Source organism: Polyodon spathula, chromosome 20 (genome assembly GCF_017654505.1).
Source record: "Polyodon spathula isolate WHYD16114869_AA chromosome 20, ASM1765450v1, whole genome shotgun sequence".
Classification (NCBI taxonomy): domain Eukaryota; kingdom Metazoa; phylum Chordata; class Actinopteri; order Acipenseriformes; family Polyodontidae; genus Polyodon; species Polyodon spathula.
This window is the reverse complement of record NC_054553.1, coordinates 21,869,920-21,885,247: the sequence shown is the minus strand read 5'-3', so window position 1 is coordinate 21,885,247 and position 15,328 is coordinate 21,869,920. Positions and strand designations below refer to the sequence as shown.

At 41.6% G+C, this 15,328-nt stretch overlaps 1 protein-coding gene across 1 annotated transcript in view; it reads left to right on the top strand.

Annotated features, from left to right (window-relative positions):
• LOC121295314 (carbonic anhydrase-related protein 10) overlaps nt 1-15,328 on the top strand; it is a 133,194-nt gene that overhangs the window by 64,477 nt on the left and 53,389 nt on the right. The window lies entirely within an intron of this gene.

Genomic DNA, 15,328 nt, shown 5'->3' with positions numbered 1-15,328 from the left:
CTGTGATCTTGAGAAACTCTTGGCAGAGTAAGATGCTTATTCTTGAAAGAGAAGTGGTTTGAAGAACCTGGTAGCAAACCCACGCTTTTATCTGAAAAATATCTTTCATAGAAATTCCAGTTAATGACAGGGAGGATACACTTTAAAGGGTTATTTTTTACATAATATCATCACAGGAACATTTATTTTGTAACTAGAAAACAAAAGCTATTTAAAACAAGAATACTACATGATTTTGTGAGTATTTATAACATGTGAAATAAAAATTTCGACTTAGGACAGGGGGTAGGGGTCACCTCTTCGTTCACAGAGTGGTGAGGGTATGGAATGGGTTACCTAGTCATGCTGAATCACTGGGATATTTTAAGACCCAACTTGACATACTTTTGAGATTAATGAGCTAGGAACCAGATGAGCATACATTTGATGCACCAAATGGCCTCCTCTCGTTCGTAAATTTTCTGATATTGTTATATAAATATCGTTTGTATTAGTGTGCATTATTTCTCAGTCTTCTAGACTAGAAATAAAGAAAACAGTAGGTTACGGATGTAACCCCGGTTCTCTGAAAGAGAAGACGACTACCAACCAATATGTCTGGGATATGCCTGCCACAGGTCAGGCATTCACTGAGCATTTTCTATCAAAGCTGCCGATAGGCCCCTCTGTGGGTCGTCTCTGCCGTGGAGATCGAGCTGGGCTTCCCAGAAGCGTTCCCAAATGCGCTGCACCACGTAAGGGTGGAGTCACCATTCTTACGGGTGAGGATCCTCCCTCGAGAGGAGGTCCACTGCCAAGTTCACCACTCCTGGGAGATAAACAGCCCAAAGGGATAATAAGTACCTCTGTGCCCAGATCACCTGCCGAAAGGCTAAGCGGTGTAACCACAGGGACCAAAGCCCTCCCGGCAATTCACATATGCTATTACTGACATGTTGTCCGTGCGAACAAGGACATGTTTGTTCTGGAGTACAGGAATTAAATGCTGGAGAGTGAGATAAACTGCTCGGAGCTCCAGCGCATTTATGTGCACGGATGTCCAGCGACCCGACCAGGACCCGCAGACTCCTCTGCCTGCTCTGACCTCACCCCAACCCAAGTTGGATGTGTCTGTTGTCACCAATTGACGGCTGTGGATCACTCCCATCACTACACCTTCGTGCAGGTAAGAGGCTTGCCTCCACCAGAGTAGGGCTTCCTAGCATGGGTGAGACAAGGTCAGCCGACGGTGTCTGTCACGTTTGGGGTGTAGCCAAACGGCATTGAGCCACGCTTGGATCGGGTGCATGTATAGTAACGCAGTTGGAAGGCTGATGAAGCTGTGGCCATCAGACCCAATAGCTTCTGACACAACACAGGGCTAAAACCAGGGCTAAACAGTTGTCAATGGAGGCTACTCTGTCTTCCGACAAGGTGGTGAGACATGGTGAGAGAATCCAGCCGGAGACCCAAGTAGACCGTACTCTGCACCGGTATTAATTGGCTTTTGGCCTCGTTGAGGGTGAAACCCAGTCTCTCCAGATGTTCTGTCACCATATCCATGTGGGCCATTGCTCCTTCCTGAGACATGGAGTAGATCAGTCAGTCGTCCAGGTAACCTCAATGGTGCTAGGACAGCATCCACGCATTTTGAAAAGGTGTGCGGGGCTAAGGACAGGCCAAATGGTAACACGGAAAACTCGAAGACACTCCCATGAAAGGCGAAGTGGAGATATTTTCTGTGCGCTGGATGGATAGGGACGTGAAAATATGTGTCCTTCAGGAGGATGTGGTGATGTGACCATCTGAAACCTCCTCTCTATCAAGAACCCCTTGAGGTGTCTCAGGTCTAGTAATGTTTCTACTTCTTGCCTGAGAGCCAAGACCTGGAGACGGTCATTCACGGATGTAACCATGATCCCTTGAAAAGGAGTAGGTCCTGCTTGTAACTGGTGTGTATGAACCCAGGAGTCTAAGGAGGAATTTTGCCAGTATTGCAGCTAGTGTTGTGTGAACGGGTGGGTCTGAGGCCGCGACCCTGCTGGGGCTGCTGGGACTGGGGTGGAGCCTGATTCGGAGGCTTCCTGGGACTGTTGCGCTGGAATTGTCTCTCGGAGCGCTGGTGTGCTGGGGCCCCACATCCGTCCTTGCTGATGGCCCTGGGTATCAGTTTCTGCGGAGGCCTGGATGTGATGTCTCAGATCACTCTGTAGAGCAATGCGTATTGGATCTGTCCGGATTACCGTGGTAACCATCCGAAGGTATGGCCAAGGGAAATTGATGCGTCCAATAAGGTGGACTTGTCCGCATCAGGGACCCTCGCCTTAGACAGCCTCAGCTGTCTGCGCGCCACCACCAGGCCTGCCAGTCCTCTACCCAGGGCTTGCCCTCGGAACCCGGATATCTGCAACAGCGTATCTGAGACCAAGCATAACTCTGAAACTAGCGGTTTGGGAAGGGCTACAGTTTGCAGCATGCCATCCAGGTAGGCCATCAGGAGACCTCCTGTGTTTACGAGGCACTCTGCTTGTGCCTCGGCTGCGTATACCTTTTTAAGGTGGGCTTCCTTGATCCTGCATTGGCCGTTAGGGCATACAGGATCCTTGGACAGGCCTCCCACTGGAGGGGCTCGCACTAAAGTCGCTATGGTGGAACCCACAGGCAGAAACTGTGCTAGCCCCAGTACTCCTGCACCTTCCAAGGAGGCCAGAGGGACCACGCTCTTGGACACGCTCAGCACCGGGGCCTGTCATTGCCAAGAGGACTGAACCTCCACCAGAAAATCCAGAAACACCAGAAGACTGGGGGATCGAAGCTTGCGTCGGTCTTAATACAGACTGGCGTTGTTCAGGTGCTGCCTCCCAGGGAACCTGGAGGAATTTAGAGGCTCGCTCCATGAGTGCCTGAACTGAGCTTAAGGGAGAGGTCACATCAGCTTCAGAGGCAACCTCAGAGCTGGGACACGTCTCCTGAGCCCTCTTCTGGACCTCTGGTCGACCGATCGACTCTCCATCCCAGGAATGGAGATTGTGTCATGTTCCTCCTCACTCATCACCTCATCATGTTCTGGGAGAACCGAATCGACCACAAGTAAGGTGGGATCGGTTCCAGGGCAGGAGCAAGGGCAATAGCCTGATGCCTGACCAGGTACTCTAAGACCTAAGCCATCTGGCTTTTCTGTTTCGAGATATACTTTGCCTGCCTTAAGTGTGTTGACTGCTTGCTGCTCCTTAAAGGAGAGCCTGAGCAGCTGCGAGCTCGAGGAGCTGGATCCTGCGCACAAGGTATGCTGTCTAAAGGGCTCGAAAGCAAGTGTATGAGGGGGAAGAACAGGGCCCCCGAGGCCACAGACGGTTCATCAGAGCCAACTGTAGAGGTCTCGCCCATGAACTCTGCTAGCCTCCTGCGCATGGTTCTCTCTTTGGAGTTGCCGCAAATGGGGCAGAATGCCCTGTCTTCTAAGGCAGAAGAGGCGTGCTGCCTGCCCAAGCAGCAAACAAAATTTGTGCTTGTCCTGTGAGGGAGGTTCGACCTGGGTGAAAGCCCGACATGGCAAGGGTGAAACCCCGACATCACTGCTAGACACCAAGGCACCAAGGCTCTAGGACACTGAGGACCCGAGTGCACGAGGGCACTGAGGGCACAGATGTAATATGTGCAAGGGTTTTCAGACACTGAAGGTATCGAAGCACTGAGGCACTATGGCTCTGGAGCCTTGGGAGGCGCTGATGCACTGGGGGACTGAGGTACCAAATTCACAGAGGGGCCCGAAGCCACTGATGAACAGAGTGTGTGAACATTGAAGATGCTGAAGCACGGAGGCGGCGAAGCTCTAGAGCGTTGATGTAGGTGCAGCGTTGATGCAGGGAGCACTTAAGCACCGAGGCGTCAAGGCCCTCGGGTGTCAAAGCACTGAAGCTCTAGGGCACTGGGGGTCGAGGGCACCGAAGGCACTGAGGACACTGTTGCACAGCTGAGCTTAAAAATAATTGGCTATTCCAAATTGGGGGGAAAAAATCATAAAAACAATTGGCGACTTAAATTAGAAAAAATAAAAAAAAAAGTCCCCTTGTAATTCATATGCATAATCATGGGTCAATATCATGTTGCTGTCGTGTAGGTGATGTAACTCTTATCAATCAGATGAACCTGATATTCTAGGGGTGTATTGCATCAAGCTTTTAATAGAAGGGTTAAATCATATATGATTTAAAATGCTAAATATACTTTTGAATGATTGAACCATGTTAAACCTTCCTTTCCATTATACTTTTGTGTGGAAAATCACATTTCACAGCTAGCACTTATTCATGTGTCAGTACTAGTACTTCGCTACTGGTCTGGTTCATTACATTCAAACTGATTAAAAAATGTTTCTCTCGTGACAATGCCAAAACATATTTTAACCAATGCTGCAGTTTCAATAAAAAAGAAACGGAGCAAAGCAAAATTAATGAATGGAGCCATATAATTTAAAATATTAATTTAAAATGTCAATGTAAGAAAGAATCAGCCATAGAGTAAACATCAACTACAGTTGTGTACATCATTAAATGCATCCAATTTCTCTGCAGACTGCCATTCATGAGTGCTGCTGACACAGCCCTACTGCTGTTGAGAAGCTGATTCAAATGTGTTTTTGTTGTTGTTTTTTTTTTTTTTTGTTGTTTTTTTTTTTTACTATTTCAGCAAATTCTAGAGTGTAATGTTTGCTGCTTACCTTTTTTGCTTAATTTCTATTTGTATTAATGTTCTGGAAAAGTAGAAAGAGATAAATGTGTACAATGGTATTATTTTTTGCTATGCTGTTTTTTTTTTTTTTCCTGGAGCCTGTCCCTGTAGTAGTGCTTGCTGGTCTTATGTTCGTATGTATCTTTTGTTGTTCCACCTGTGGGGTTTGCAGTTTGCAGGGGCTGTACTCAGAGCTGAGACACAGTGAATGCAGCAGGGTGTGTCTCTGTGGCTGGTGGGTTGGTCCTGTTTTACTGCACATCATTAGCAGCTAGCATGTTTGATTGGTTCTGTCATCTTTGCCTCAATCTTAACTATACCTAGATAACTACTGATAATGTTCAAAGCATGACACCTTGGCCAGGATTCTGGCAATGATGGCAGACAAGATAGCCCAATCAAACCACTCTTAATATGGCAAATTGTTTTGCAAGCATTAACTGTGTTCTCATTTTGCATTGGCAAGGGTTTGGGAGTGGCAGTGCCAAGCCTGTACTGAGAAGGTTGCACTGATATTTGTATGAATTGCTGTCAGCTGGCCATCAGTGAAGCAGCCTGGAACATAAGGATCTTTTAGATGTGTGGGATATACAGCAGTAGAGGTGCCCATAGGTAGAGTATGAGTAATAGTGCCACACACTTTTACATGTATCTATTGAAATACTCATATAATTGTGATAAAACTTGGTAACAGCATTTTGTGCTTTAAATTATTGATACTATCAGAATGTCAGGATTCATGGTGGTGCCTGTATGTAGGTACATACATATTCCCGACTTGCTTACTTGGTGATCAACATGGATGGTACTGACAAACTTGTGGACTCAATGTAAAAGAGAGAAAGTGACATGCTGACTCTAAAGGCTCCAGAGGTTGATACATGTGCAGCACAAAAACAAAAAAAAAAAGACAGGATCTTTTTTTCCTGTAACTTATCTCATGATAGTATTGTGTCAGAAATGAACGTGTAGTGCTGTAAAAACAAAACAAAAACAAAACAAAAAAAAACTTGTAGGCCACAGTTAAAGGGATAATGGTAAATCAGTTATGCACTTGACTTCATCATTTAAAAACATCCAAGCAGCCGTTCTCATTAACCATTTAGACCACAGAATGCCTCTTAGTGGCTGCCTTGTATATTCTTTGAGCCAGTTTTTTTTTCATTTATTTTTGTATTTACGGCAGTAATGCTGTCCAGTGGGTTGCCTGTTGACACTTATTTTTCTCATTTTCTCCCAAATTTGGAAAGACCAATTATTACTTTTTTATTTCAACCCGGCTCACCGCTGCCACCCCCAGGAGAGATGAAGACTGACACACGCATCCTCCAAAACGTGTGCCGTTAGCTTCTTTTCACTTTGCAGGCCCGCCCTGCAGTCACTTAAGGTATGTCAGAGGACCACACAGCTCTGGGCAACTTACAGGCAGGCCCACAAGTGCCCGGCCAGTCTACAGGGGTTGCTGGTGCGTGGTAAGGACACTCTGGCCGACCTAAGCCCTCCCCACCGGGGCGGCGCTCAGCCAGTTGTGCGCTGCCCCCTGGAAACTCCCATCCACGGTCAGCAGTGGAATAGCCTGGACTCGAATCGGCAATCTCCAGGCTATAGGGCGGCTATAGGGCGCATCCTGCACTCCACGTGGAAAGCCTTTACCGGATGCACCACTCGGGAGCCCAACCTTGAGTTATTTAAACCTTGATGTGTCTTTTACCACTCATGTTAAGGGCATGATAGATTTCATGCATATCCATCATGTTGCAATCAGAGATTATCTTGCTTTACCTCTTCTAAAAATAGTTGTTAATTCGTTAATCCATTCCTGCTTAAACTATTGCAATTCTGTTTTATCAGACATTCCAAGCTTCACTTTGAATTTAATGGAGGTAGTGCAAAAGTATGTGCCCATTGGTCAAAACATTACCATGGTAGTGTTTAAATTAAATACCTTACTGTATAATTCTGTAAGGAGAACAGATGATAGCAAGTTACAGTTGTTGAAAACAAGCAAGCAGTGCAATTCTTTGTCTCACCGTAGGTTACAGTGTGAAACCCTTGGGTTTCACACTGTAACGATTCGATTTTTATTTTTTTTTGCCAAATTGACGATTAATATCGACATTTATTTTAGAAAGAATTTACCATTTTTTTATCTTTATCTTTCCATTCAAGCAGAGAATGGGTGAAATCTACCCTTTAAAAAAAAAAACACAGAGCTTTTTTTGCCATTGAGAAAAACCCCTTTATCAAGTTCAACCTGCAACAAAACCATAGTTACCAACATTCTAACTGAAATAACGTTTGGTTACGGCAGAGCTACACCTTATGTAGATATAGATCCAACACAAATTGTCTCAAATGAACGGTAGAAAAGTGTATTAACCAGACTGTTATAACATCAATTTATGAGTAAAAATAATATGCACAGAACAAAACATTAGATAGTTGAACAGAACTAACTTGCACTTATTATTCAGAGTCTGATCTCCCCCTATCCTGCTTCAGGCTGAGCACAGCTGGAGTCACTGGAAGGTAAGGCAGACGGGCCCACTTTGTCTTGCCGCAGAAACATCAGCCATCAGTTTTGCACAATATCCATTAAGTGTTTTCCTTTTGCGCCCCATTTTCAAATCAAACTAGTAACTGTCACGTATACCTATAGCAAAAGCCTACCTACACCATAACCAGCTAATTTCAAAGTAGGCGCTTTGAATGACAGGCGCTGTAGCTGGCAAATAAAGTGCACAGTCAGTCTAGGTCATGAAGATTGAGAGTCATTTAGCGAATGAGGTGACTGAAGCAGAACAGGGTGAAATGACAGTAACAGTGAAACTACAGTACTAACACACCATTGAGATGATTGACAGTGACCCCTAGCCATTCAGAGCGAAAAGGAGACATGACAGTAAGTATAAAAACTACACTTACTAGAGGTGATTTCTAAATTATTATTTTTGGTAAGAATATAAAAACTAGCGAGTGGTTTTACCAATGTTTGTCCTATATAAATTTATTTAATTCAAACTCATATTTTTGGGGAATTCGAGGTTTAACAAGCTTTACCGATTAATATCGAAAAGTAGCAAACCTACCAATAATGCATCTAAATAAGTGACACATCTTTAAAATACATGCAAGTATTCTGAAAATGTTAATCTCTTATATAAATACATTGTACATGTAGCTCCTATTACTAATAAAATACAAATGAGTCAGGGTTTATGCAGATTAATCGGTGTCATTGAAGATGTGGTTATCATGCAAGTCTTGTCATATTCTTCTAAATAAATAATAATTTTATGATAGTGTGACAAATAAAAAGCATGAACACATGTTTCAGCATGTCTACACCTAAAACACCTAGTTTTGAGTTATATTAATGGGGGCATTTTTAAAAAACAACCTATACCCCCTGCCCCCTCCACAAACACTGGTTGCAATCACATGGTTATAGTGCTGTATTAGTGTTCAATTTTTGCAGGTGTATTATGGAAGATAAAGTCATTTCCCTGTACTTATGGTGCTGAAAGAACCCCTCAACCTACACAAATGTGTGTTCCAGTGAACCTCAAACCCCATGAGCACATCATGCATTGTTTGTAATGAATGCATGTGTTTGATTTACTGTAATAATAAAAGGCTTACATTGTTAATGTCTAATACTGTATAAGAAAAAGTCAAACAAAACTGTACCAAAACAGGAACTCTGTTGTATTTTTACAAAGGATGTGTCTGTTTAAATTTACTGTACCAGTACAATCAGTATACAGTAGCCAATGATACCTATGAATGTATTTCAAAACCTCAGTGCAGTGCATACTGCATACTGCATAAAATACTAGTATGCAATATTAATATACCACTCGTGATAATCTTGCATTTAAATCATAACTAGCCTATTGCTTTAAAACACAATATAAATAAATATAAAGAAAGTTACATGGTGAAGGTGTCAGTTCTTATTCTATTACAGACTTTTTTCTGTGCATGAGATTGCGTGCTGAATATCATGAAATGTTGTGTTTATTCTTTTCACTGTCAAGAAGATAAGCTTACTCTTTAATTGTGAAAATTGAGTTTTGCCAACCCCTTCCTTGAATGAAAATATTTGATCGTGACAATGCTGTGTCAAGAGGAATGTTCCTGACCGTGCCATTAACGTGTTATAATATTGTGAGAAGATGTCATCCTACATTTATCCACACCTCCATGTAAGACATTGTAAGACAAACTCCTGTACTGATTGGCACATTACAGAGACATGCTGCAAAGACTTTTGATACAGAACAAAAAATTGTCTTATCACAGTGCGGCTGTGCCTTTTCATGAATTATTTGCTAAGGTTTGGCTGATCAAACTTGAAATGGGGCATCATAAATAAATTATTCCAGCGCAGGCCATGGAAGTCTATGTGCCGGCTGCACGCACCCAAGCCCGGCGCATGCTCCTTCTTTGATTTAATTAGATTAGCTTTTTCTAGATGTATGGAAAAATGTTAAGTTTATGTATGTACAACTGCTTCAATTATATTCATGTAGCCACTAGCAATCAGTACACATTAAATAGCTTTGCTGTAAAACTGCAGAGTACTCACTGAAGTGGGAATCCCTTTAATACAGCATTACTATTCTTCATTTTAGCTACTATATTACAAAGTTAAAAATACGGCATACAGTATAAGGACTATGAACAATGCAGGTTGGCTATCATTTTTTTACAGTATATATTATGTTACACAGTGTATTATTCTATCTGATCATTAGTTTTCTGTGCCCGTTATAGGCTATGCAGGACTGGCAACACTCATTTAAATAAGTCTGGGTACACAACAGCCTGATCATGTAAAAGGGGTGAATCAGCTTTCATTTAAACTCGGAAAATGCAACCAAGCAGGAATTAGTACTTAAAAAAAATAAAAAATACTTGCATGTACCAGAAACATCACAGTATGTAATAGCAATGTAAAAAGCTAACAAAAAAATCATGCTTATTGTGCTTTAGCACATACTTATGTCTATCATACTAAACATGATATTATGAAATGATTCTGAACAGGTACTGTTGCTGGTAGTTAGAGTCAGTGTTTCATTTTTAGGCTGATTTAAGGCTGGGGAAGTAAGGGATAATTGAAGCATTTATTTTTGTAACTATGATTAAGGCTAGTTGGTGGGGTTGTAGATAACCCAATATTGGTTTTGGAAATGCTACATTTTACACTACCTGCATGGATCAAGTACTTCTCATCTGACAGCTGTTCCAAAGCTTTGAATCCGATGTGTCTTTTCTATCTTGAAGTGAAAGCCCGACACCTGGTGGTTCTAATTGAATATAGTGAGTGAGTGTGTTCATGTGGACCCTAGATGCTGAAATACTAGATAGTAGCCTCTTATGTAAATTTAACATGGCCCTTTTTTTTTACAATATCTATTTTAAGATACTATAAAGATTAGTTAAAGTTCGATGAATGGTGATGCGTAACTGGGATAAGGACACTTCAGTTCCATTCACGTTCATCTGCTATCATCCCAGTATGACCCATCCCTTTTCATTTTAAATGTTTATCATTTTCACTTTGTGAATGTTGACATTTTACAAGTCCATGAGCTGTATTGTGATCACAGCGCAAATGCGAGTGCAAGCGCAAATGTCGCTTGCCCCCTATTCTGTGGCGCAAAAATTGAGACGTAAAAAAACCCCACTGCACTGAAATAGTATTCTGAAGACATGTCCTGCGCCGTTATATAGCTCCTGCCCCATCACCACATGTCGGCATAAATTTCGGTGTGTGGTATCATTAACATTCGCCAAAGATATTCTGGTGGGGTCCCAAATAGACAATTGCGCACTGCGTTAAGAACCGCTGAATCCAGGTTTATTTTGTGGCGCAATCAGGAACTTTAAGAATTGAACACACTATAAAGCAAAATAGTCCTAAGTAGCAACTGCGTGAGCTTGGACTGACACAGAAAGAGGAAATCAAAGAAAGAAAAGTAAGGCGAAAAAACGACAAAACATAAGAAAATATCAATATTATTCCTAAATTTTAAAAAAGATATATTTTGCAAATACAATAGAGAACTACATTTATTCTGTGTGTGTGTGTGTGTGTGTGTGTGTGTGTGTGTGTGTGTGTGTGTGTGTGTGTGCATCATGTGCAACTTTAAACAAGTTAACTGCTGTGTAAAGTTAACACAATGTATTTGCTTTGTTTCCATGATTGAAATACGTCACTACTATCGGCAGTCCTGAAACAAGATAGCGGTTTCGCTGCCTGATAATGTATGAGCTTAACTAGTTTGAAACATTATAACGAATTAGAAAAGGGATCGTAGATTTCCTTTAATCTGATTGGCCAATACGAGGGCTTAAATCTCTGATGAAGGACCTTGAATGTTATCTTTCAAACTGTGTTTAATCACTGTTCCAAATCAATCCGGCCGAAAATACGTAAATACAGTATTCGTGTATTTTACCTTTTGCCTGCTTCTTGAAAGAAAGTCTCCGTTCTTGTAGTGCACACGCAGTCTGAATGTTGTCTGTCAATGTAAAATATAAAGCTTCCTCGCTGCCATGTCTATTTATTTAAATTTAGTAGAGCAAAGATAAAAAAAATAAAATAAAAAAATAATAATTCAGAAAGTGTTTGTTGTCAGTGGCAATACAGTAACCACAATACCATAGCAGGTAGTCTCCGTTTTGAATGACGAGTTGAAATCAAACAACTGCACCAAGTCTGATCAGTTTGAGCAACTTTAAGCATATCACATTTACAACACAGGCACGTCGCAGCACTTCTAAAGCCAAGAGAAGGAGCCTTTGACTTTATGAACACAAACTGTGAACAAGTAACTGAACAAACAACACGATCGGGATTAACACATACTGCAGATAACTAGATTATTTTTAATTACTAAAACTTTTTATTTATTTTGCTAATAAATGTTTGGACCTAACGGTATCTTAAATACTGAAACGTACACAAATGCACGAACATGAACATGGTACATAGTAGATTCCCCAAACCTACTCAGCATTGATTGGCTGGGCGCTGTCACTGCACCACTAAACGTGCTTGCGCTGGGTTTTTATTTTGATCAGAATCGCACTTTTGGAGAAGCCACACCCTACGGGGCAGACGTGTTTGACTTTAACCACTGCGTCTGCGATTTGCACTCGTTTAATCAGAATCGAGCTTGATATCTTAAAACGTACTGTACATACCATTCTTGGCAGTCAACAATCAACATCACCATGAAGAACAAATAACTCACCCAGGCTCATGCTGTAAATGAGTAACAAGTATTGCTCACTATTAATTATTAGGATATATTTAGTCAGTAAGTAATCTGGGAGCAGTGTATAATTGGCAATACATATCTCAACCCCCAGTCATCCCACTGTACATAGCTACAAAATAGATGGCTTGCTCATTTAAACGTCTCATCCTAGTTTTGCATTTATTCATAGTTGGTGGAGGTGGATAGTGTACATAGAGATCTGTTTCTCATCAGATTTAAACCCAGAGAACTACCAGGGAATGTAAGATGAATTCTAAAGTCTCCTTGTCAATATAAAGCTATTTTATGCTGGATTGTGTACTGTTTTCCCAACCCTATGGCTGTTTACTGGGATTAAATCTGTCAATGCCTCAACCGTAACAGCAGCATAAATCAATTCAGAGCAGATGTTCATTCCCAGAAAGTGCATGGCACTGTGATCTCACATCATGATTCCCCATGGACAAGCAAACAATATTTTATTTTCAGAAAACTCCATTATGCTTGCCCTAGTAAAATCATACCAAATTGTAATACAGTACAGGGAAAGCTTTTGTAAAGCATAGGTGAGCCTTATAAAGCCCATAGGAAGCTTTCAAAATTGTATGTCTTGTTGTTTCCTAAAAAAATTGTGTTACCCTTGTTCATAAGTATTTTCAGCTGCAACACAGAATCATACAAACATATATATATATATATATATATATATATATATATATATATATATATATATATATATATATATATATATAATTTTTTGTATGCATTCATTTTGCTGGGCTTTTTAATTGCTTTCCCACTCTGCCTGGTAGCTGACAGCTTTGAGTTTACTAAACAGTCTGTGTAGCTGACTTAGTTAATTAAATGCCCATTTGGTTTTTGAATTCTACATTATTGTGACCTGCATGTTATACTTTACATGTGCACAATAGATGAGATGCATGTCATTATTTGAATTAGCTAAAAAAAAAAAAAATGTAAGGACAAAATAAATTAGATTTCTTAAGAAAAAATGTCTCCAGGAAGGTAGACTAGGGCACTGAGTTTTCTTTTGGAGGGGTTGCTGTCATACAGCACATTTAGTCATCATTTTGTTGGGATTGTATACCCTGATGGCACCCATGTGTCCCACAACATATGTTCTCTTTATAAATCTCATCAATAACAAGGTTGACAGGAATGATTTCTTCCACAGTAATTTTTTCTCTCTCCAAATTTACACCTAGCTTGTATGCAAATGAATGGCTAAAGGCTAAGAAAAAATCACGATGTGTGAACTTGTCAAAGTTGTGCCTCCCACTCCATTCTGCTCAGGGTGAGACGTTAACCTAAATCATTAACAAAGCAGCTTTTCCTGTTTTGTAGTATGGGTATAATTCTGCAATGCATTTCAATAATGCTGACTATAATAACTGTATTAGAATGCAACGTGTTCTCTTAAATTCTGGACAGTCAAAAGTGGAAAGGCTGAAGAGCTTCTATATTTAGACTTCTGTATATTCTCTATATTTAGACTTGTGCTGGCTTGACACCAGCATGATACTTGTTTTATTTAGGGTTGGTTAGTTTTTGTTTAGTATTTGTTTGTTTTGGCCAATGTGCCGTTTTGTTTTGCATCAGTGTTTTGTTCTGTTTAAACCTTTTATTTATTAAATATGTTCATCAACGCGTCTCCTACTCAAGTCTGCCTGTGACATATGGTGTCCTATATGGGATAAACCACCACCTCTACTGGTGTTACTACTGGTGTTTTTTTTTGATGTTTTGAATTTTTTTTTGTGAGAAGAGAGGAAAAAAAACAGTTTTTGGAAACAAATAAGAACAAAATAGAGAGATGGGAAGAAAGAGCAAGAAGGTGGGGAAACAGCAGCACAGGGCTGGTCGCAGGTCCCGCCACGGTGGACATCTGCCTCACCTGCCTGGAAGGAGAGGAGTGGTGCTTCCACTGTGGCGAGGTCAGGCACGTCTCACCCAACCCAACCCAACCCTCATGTGGCAGGAGGAGGAACTGGCACCACAGGCACAGCAGAAGAGTCGCTGGGACGGCTACTTCCGTCTGGTCAAAGCCTGGTGCCAAAGTTGGTGCATTTCCTTCGGGGGGCACTCCGTCATCAACTGCCCCCCCCCCTCCCCAGAGAGGAGGAGGAGGGACAACTGGAGGGCAGCTGAGAAGCCTACCTCAGCCCCCTTGAGGCCTTAAACTGGTGAACTGCCTGTGGGGTGTGGGGCCACTTTGTGCTCAACTGCCCCCTCCTTCAGGAAGAGGACAAGAAGGAGGAGCATCATTTCCTAGAGTGAGAGGGAGAAGCTCTGCTACCTCCAGCATAAGAGGGGGAGCCATGTCTACCCCAGCAACCAAGGGTAGAGGAAGACTATCTGCAGCTCTCACCTCCACCACAAGAGGGAGACTACCTGCAGCTCCCACCTCCACCGCAAGAGGGAGACTACCTGTTGCTCCCATCGCATCCCAAGGATCAACTCTTGCTCGAGCTTGCAAAGTCTGCAACACCTAGTGCTGCCAAGCCTGCACCGCCTGGAGATGCCTGCCCTGGAAGTTATTTCCTGCTGACTTCCACGGATTTGCTGGGGCTGTTGATTCTCTTCCTGGCCTGTCATCCACAAAGCCATCCTGTGACAATAGTGCTTATTATTTATGAAAGCTTTGTGTCTTTAAACAGTGGATTTCAAACAGCCAGTGAAATATTTTCTGAATTCATGCAGGTACCCAGAGGCATTAGCATTATAATTTCCTTTGAGAAGTGTAGGAGGAAATAATGAATGCAGTGACTTATTGATGCACATAGATTGCTAGTCCTTTCTCCAGCCTCATTTTCTAGTAACTGATAATTAGAAAGGGCAAAAATAATTACTGTACAAACATAACTTGATTTCTCTAAGCCTCATTTAGTCCCAGAGTTCAGAGTACAGGGACGTTCAAATTGATGACTCAAGGTGGCTACCGGCAATGAAGTACTTGAAAAAATATTCTTTGTTTAGGTGTTATACATAATAAATGTAGTTTAATTTTTAAATCATTTCAAGTCAGTCCCTCTTTGGAAATAATTATAAAAAAAGGTTATTAAGTAATAACACAATCATAAAATCTGTGCAAGCCTAAATACAAATCTTAGACAAGTGGTTTAATAAACTGGTTAATACCTTGTACAAAATGACATCCTCTGTGTCGACATGCTATATCTACAAAAAAGGGCAAAGTTAACCCAGCCTCTGTCCTGTTATATTGGTACAGTGCCTGGGATCTCATAGATTGGCTGCAGCTGAGATAAATAGGGAAAGAGATGTCTTCTGTGAAATGAGATGAGGTTCTAAAGAGTTCTAAAACC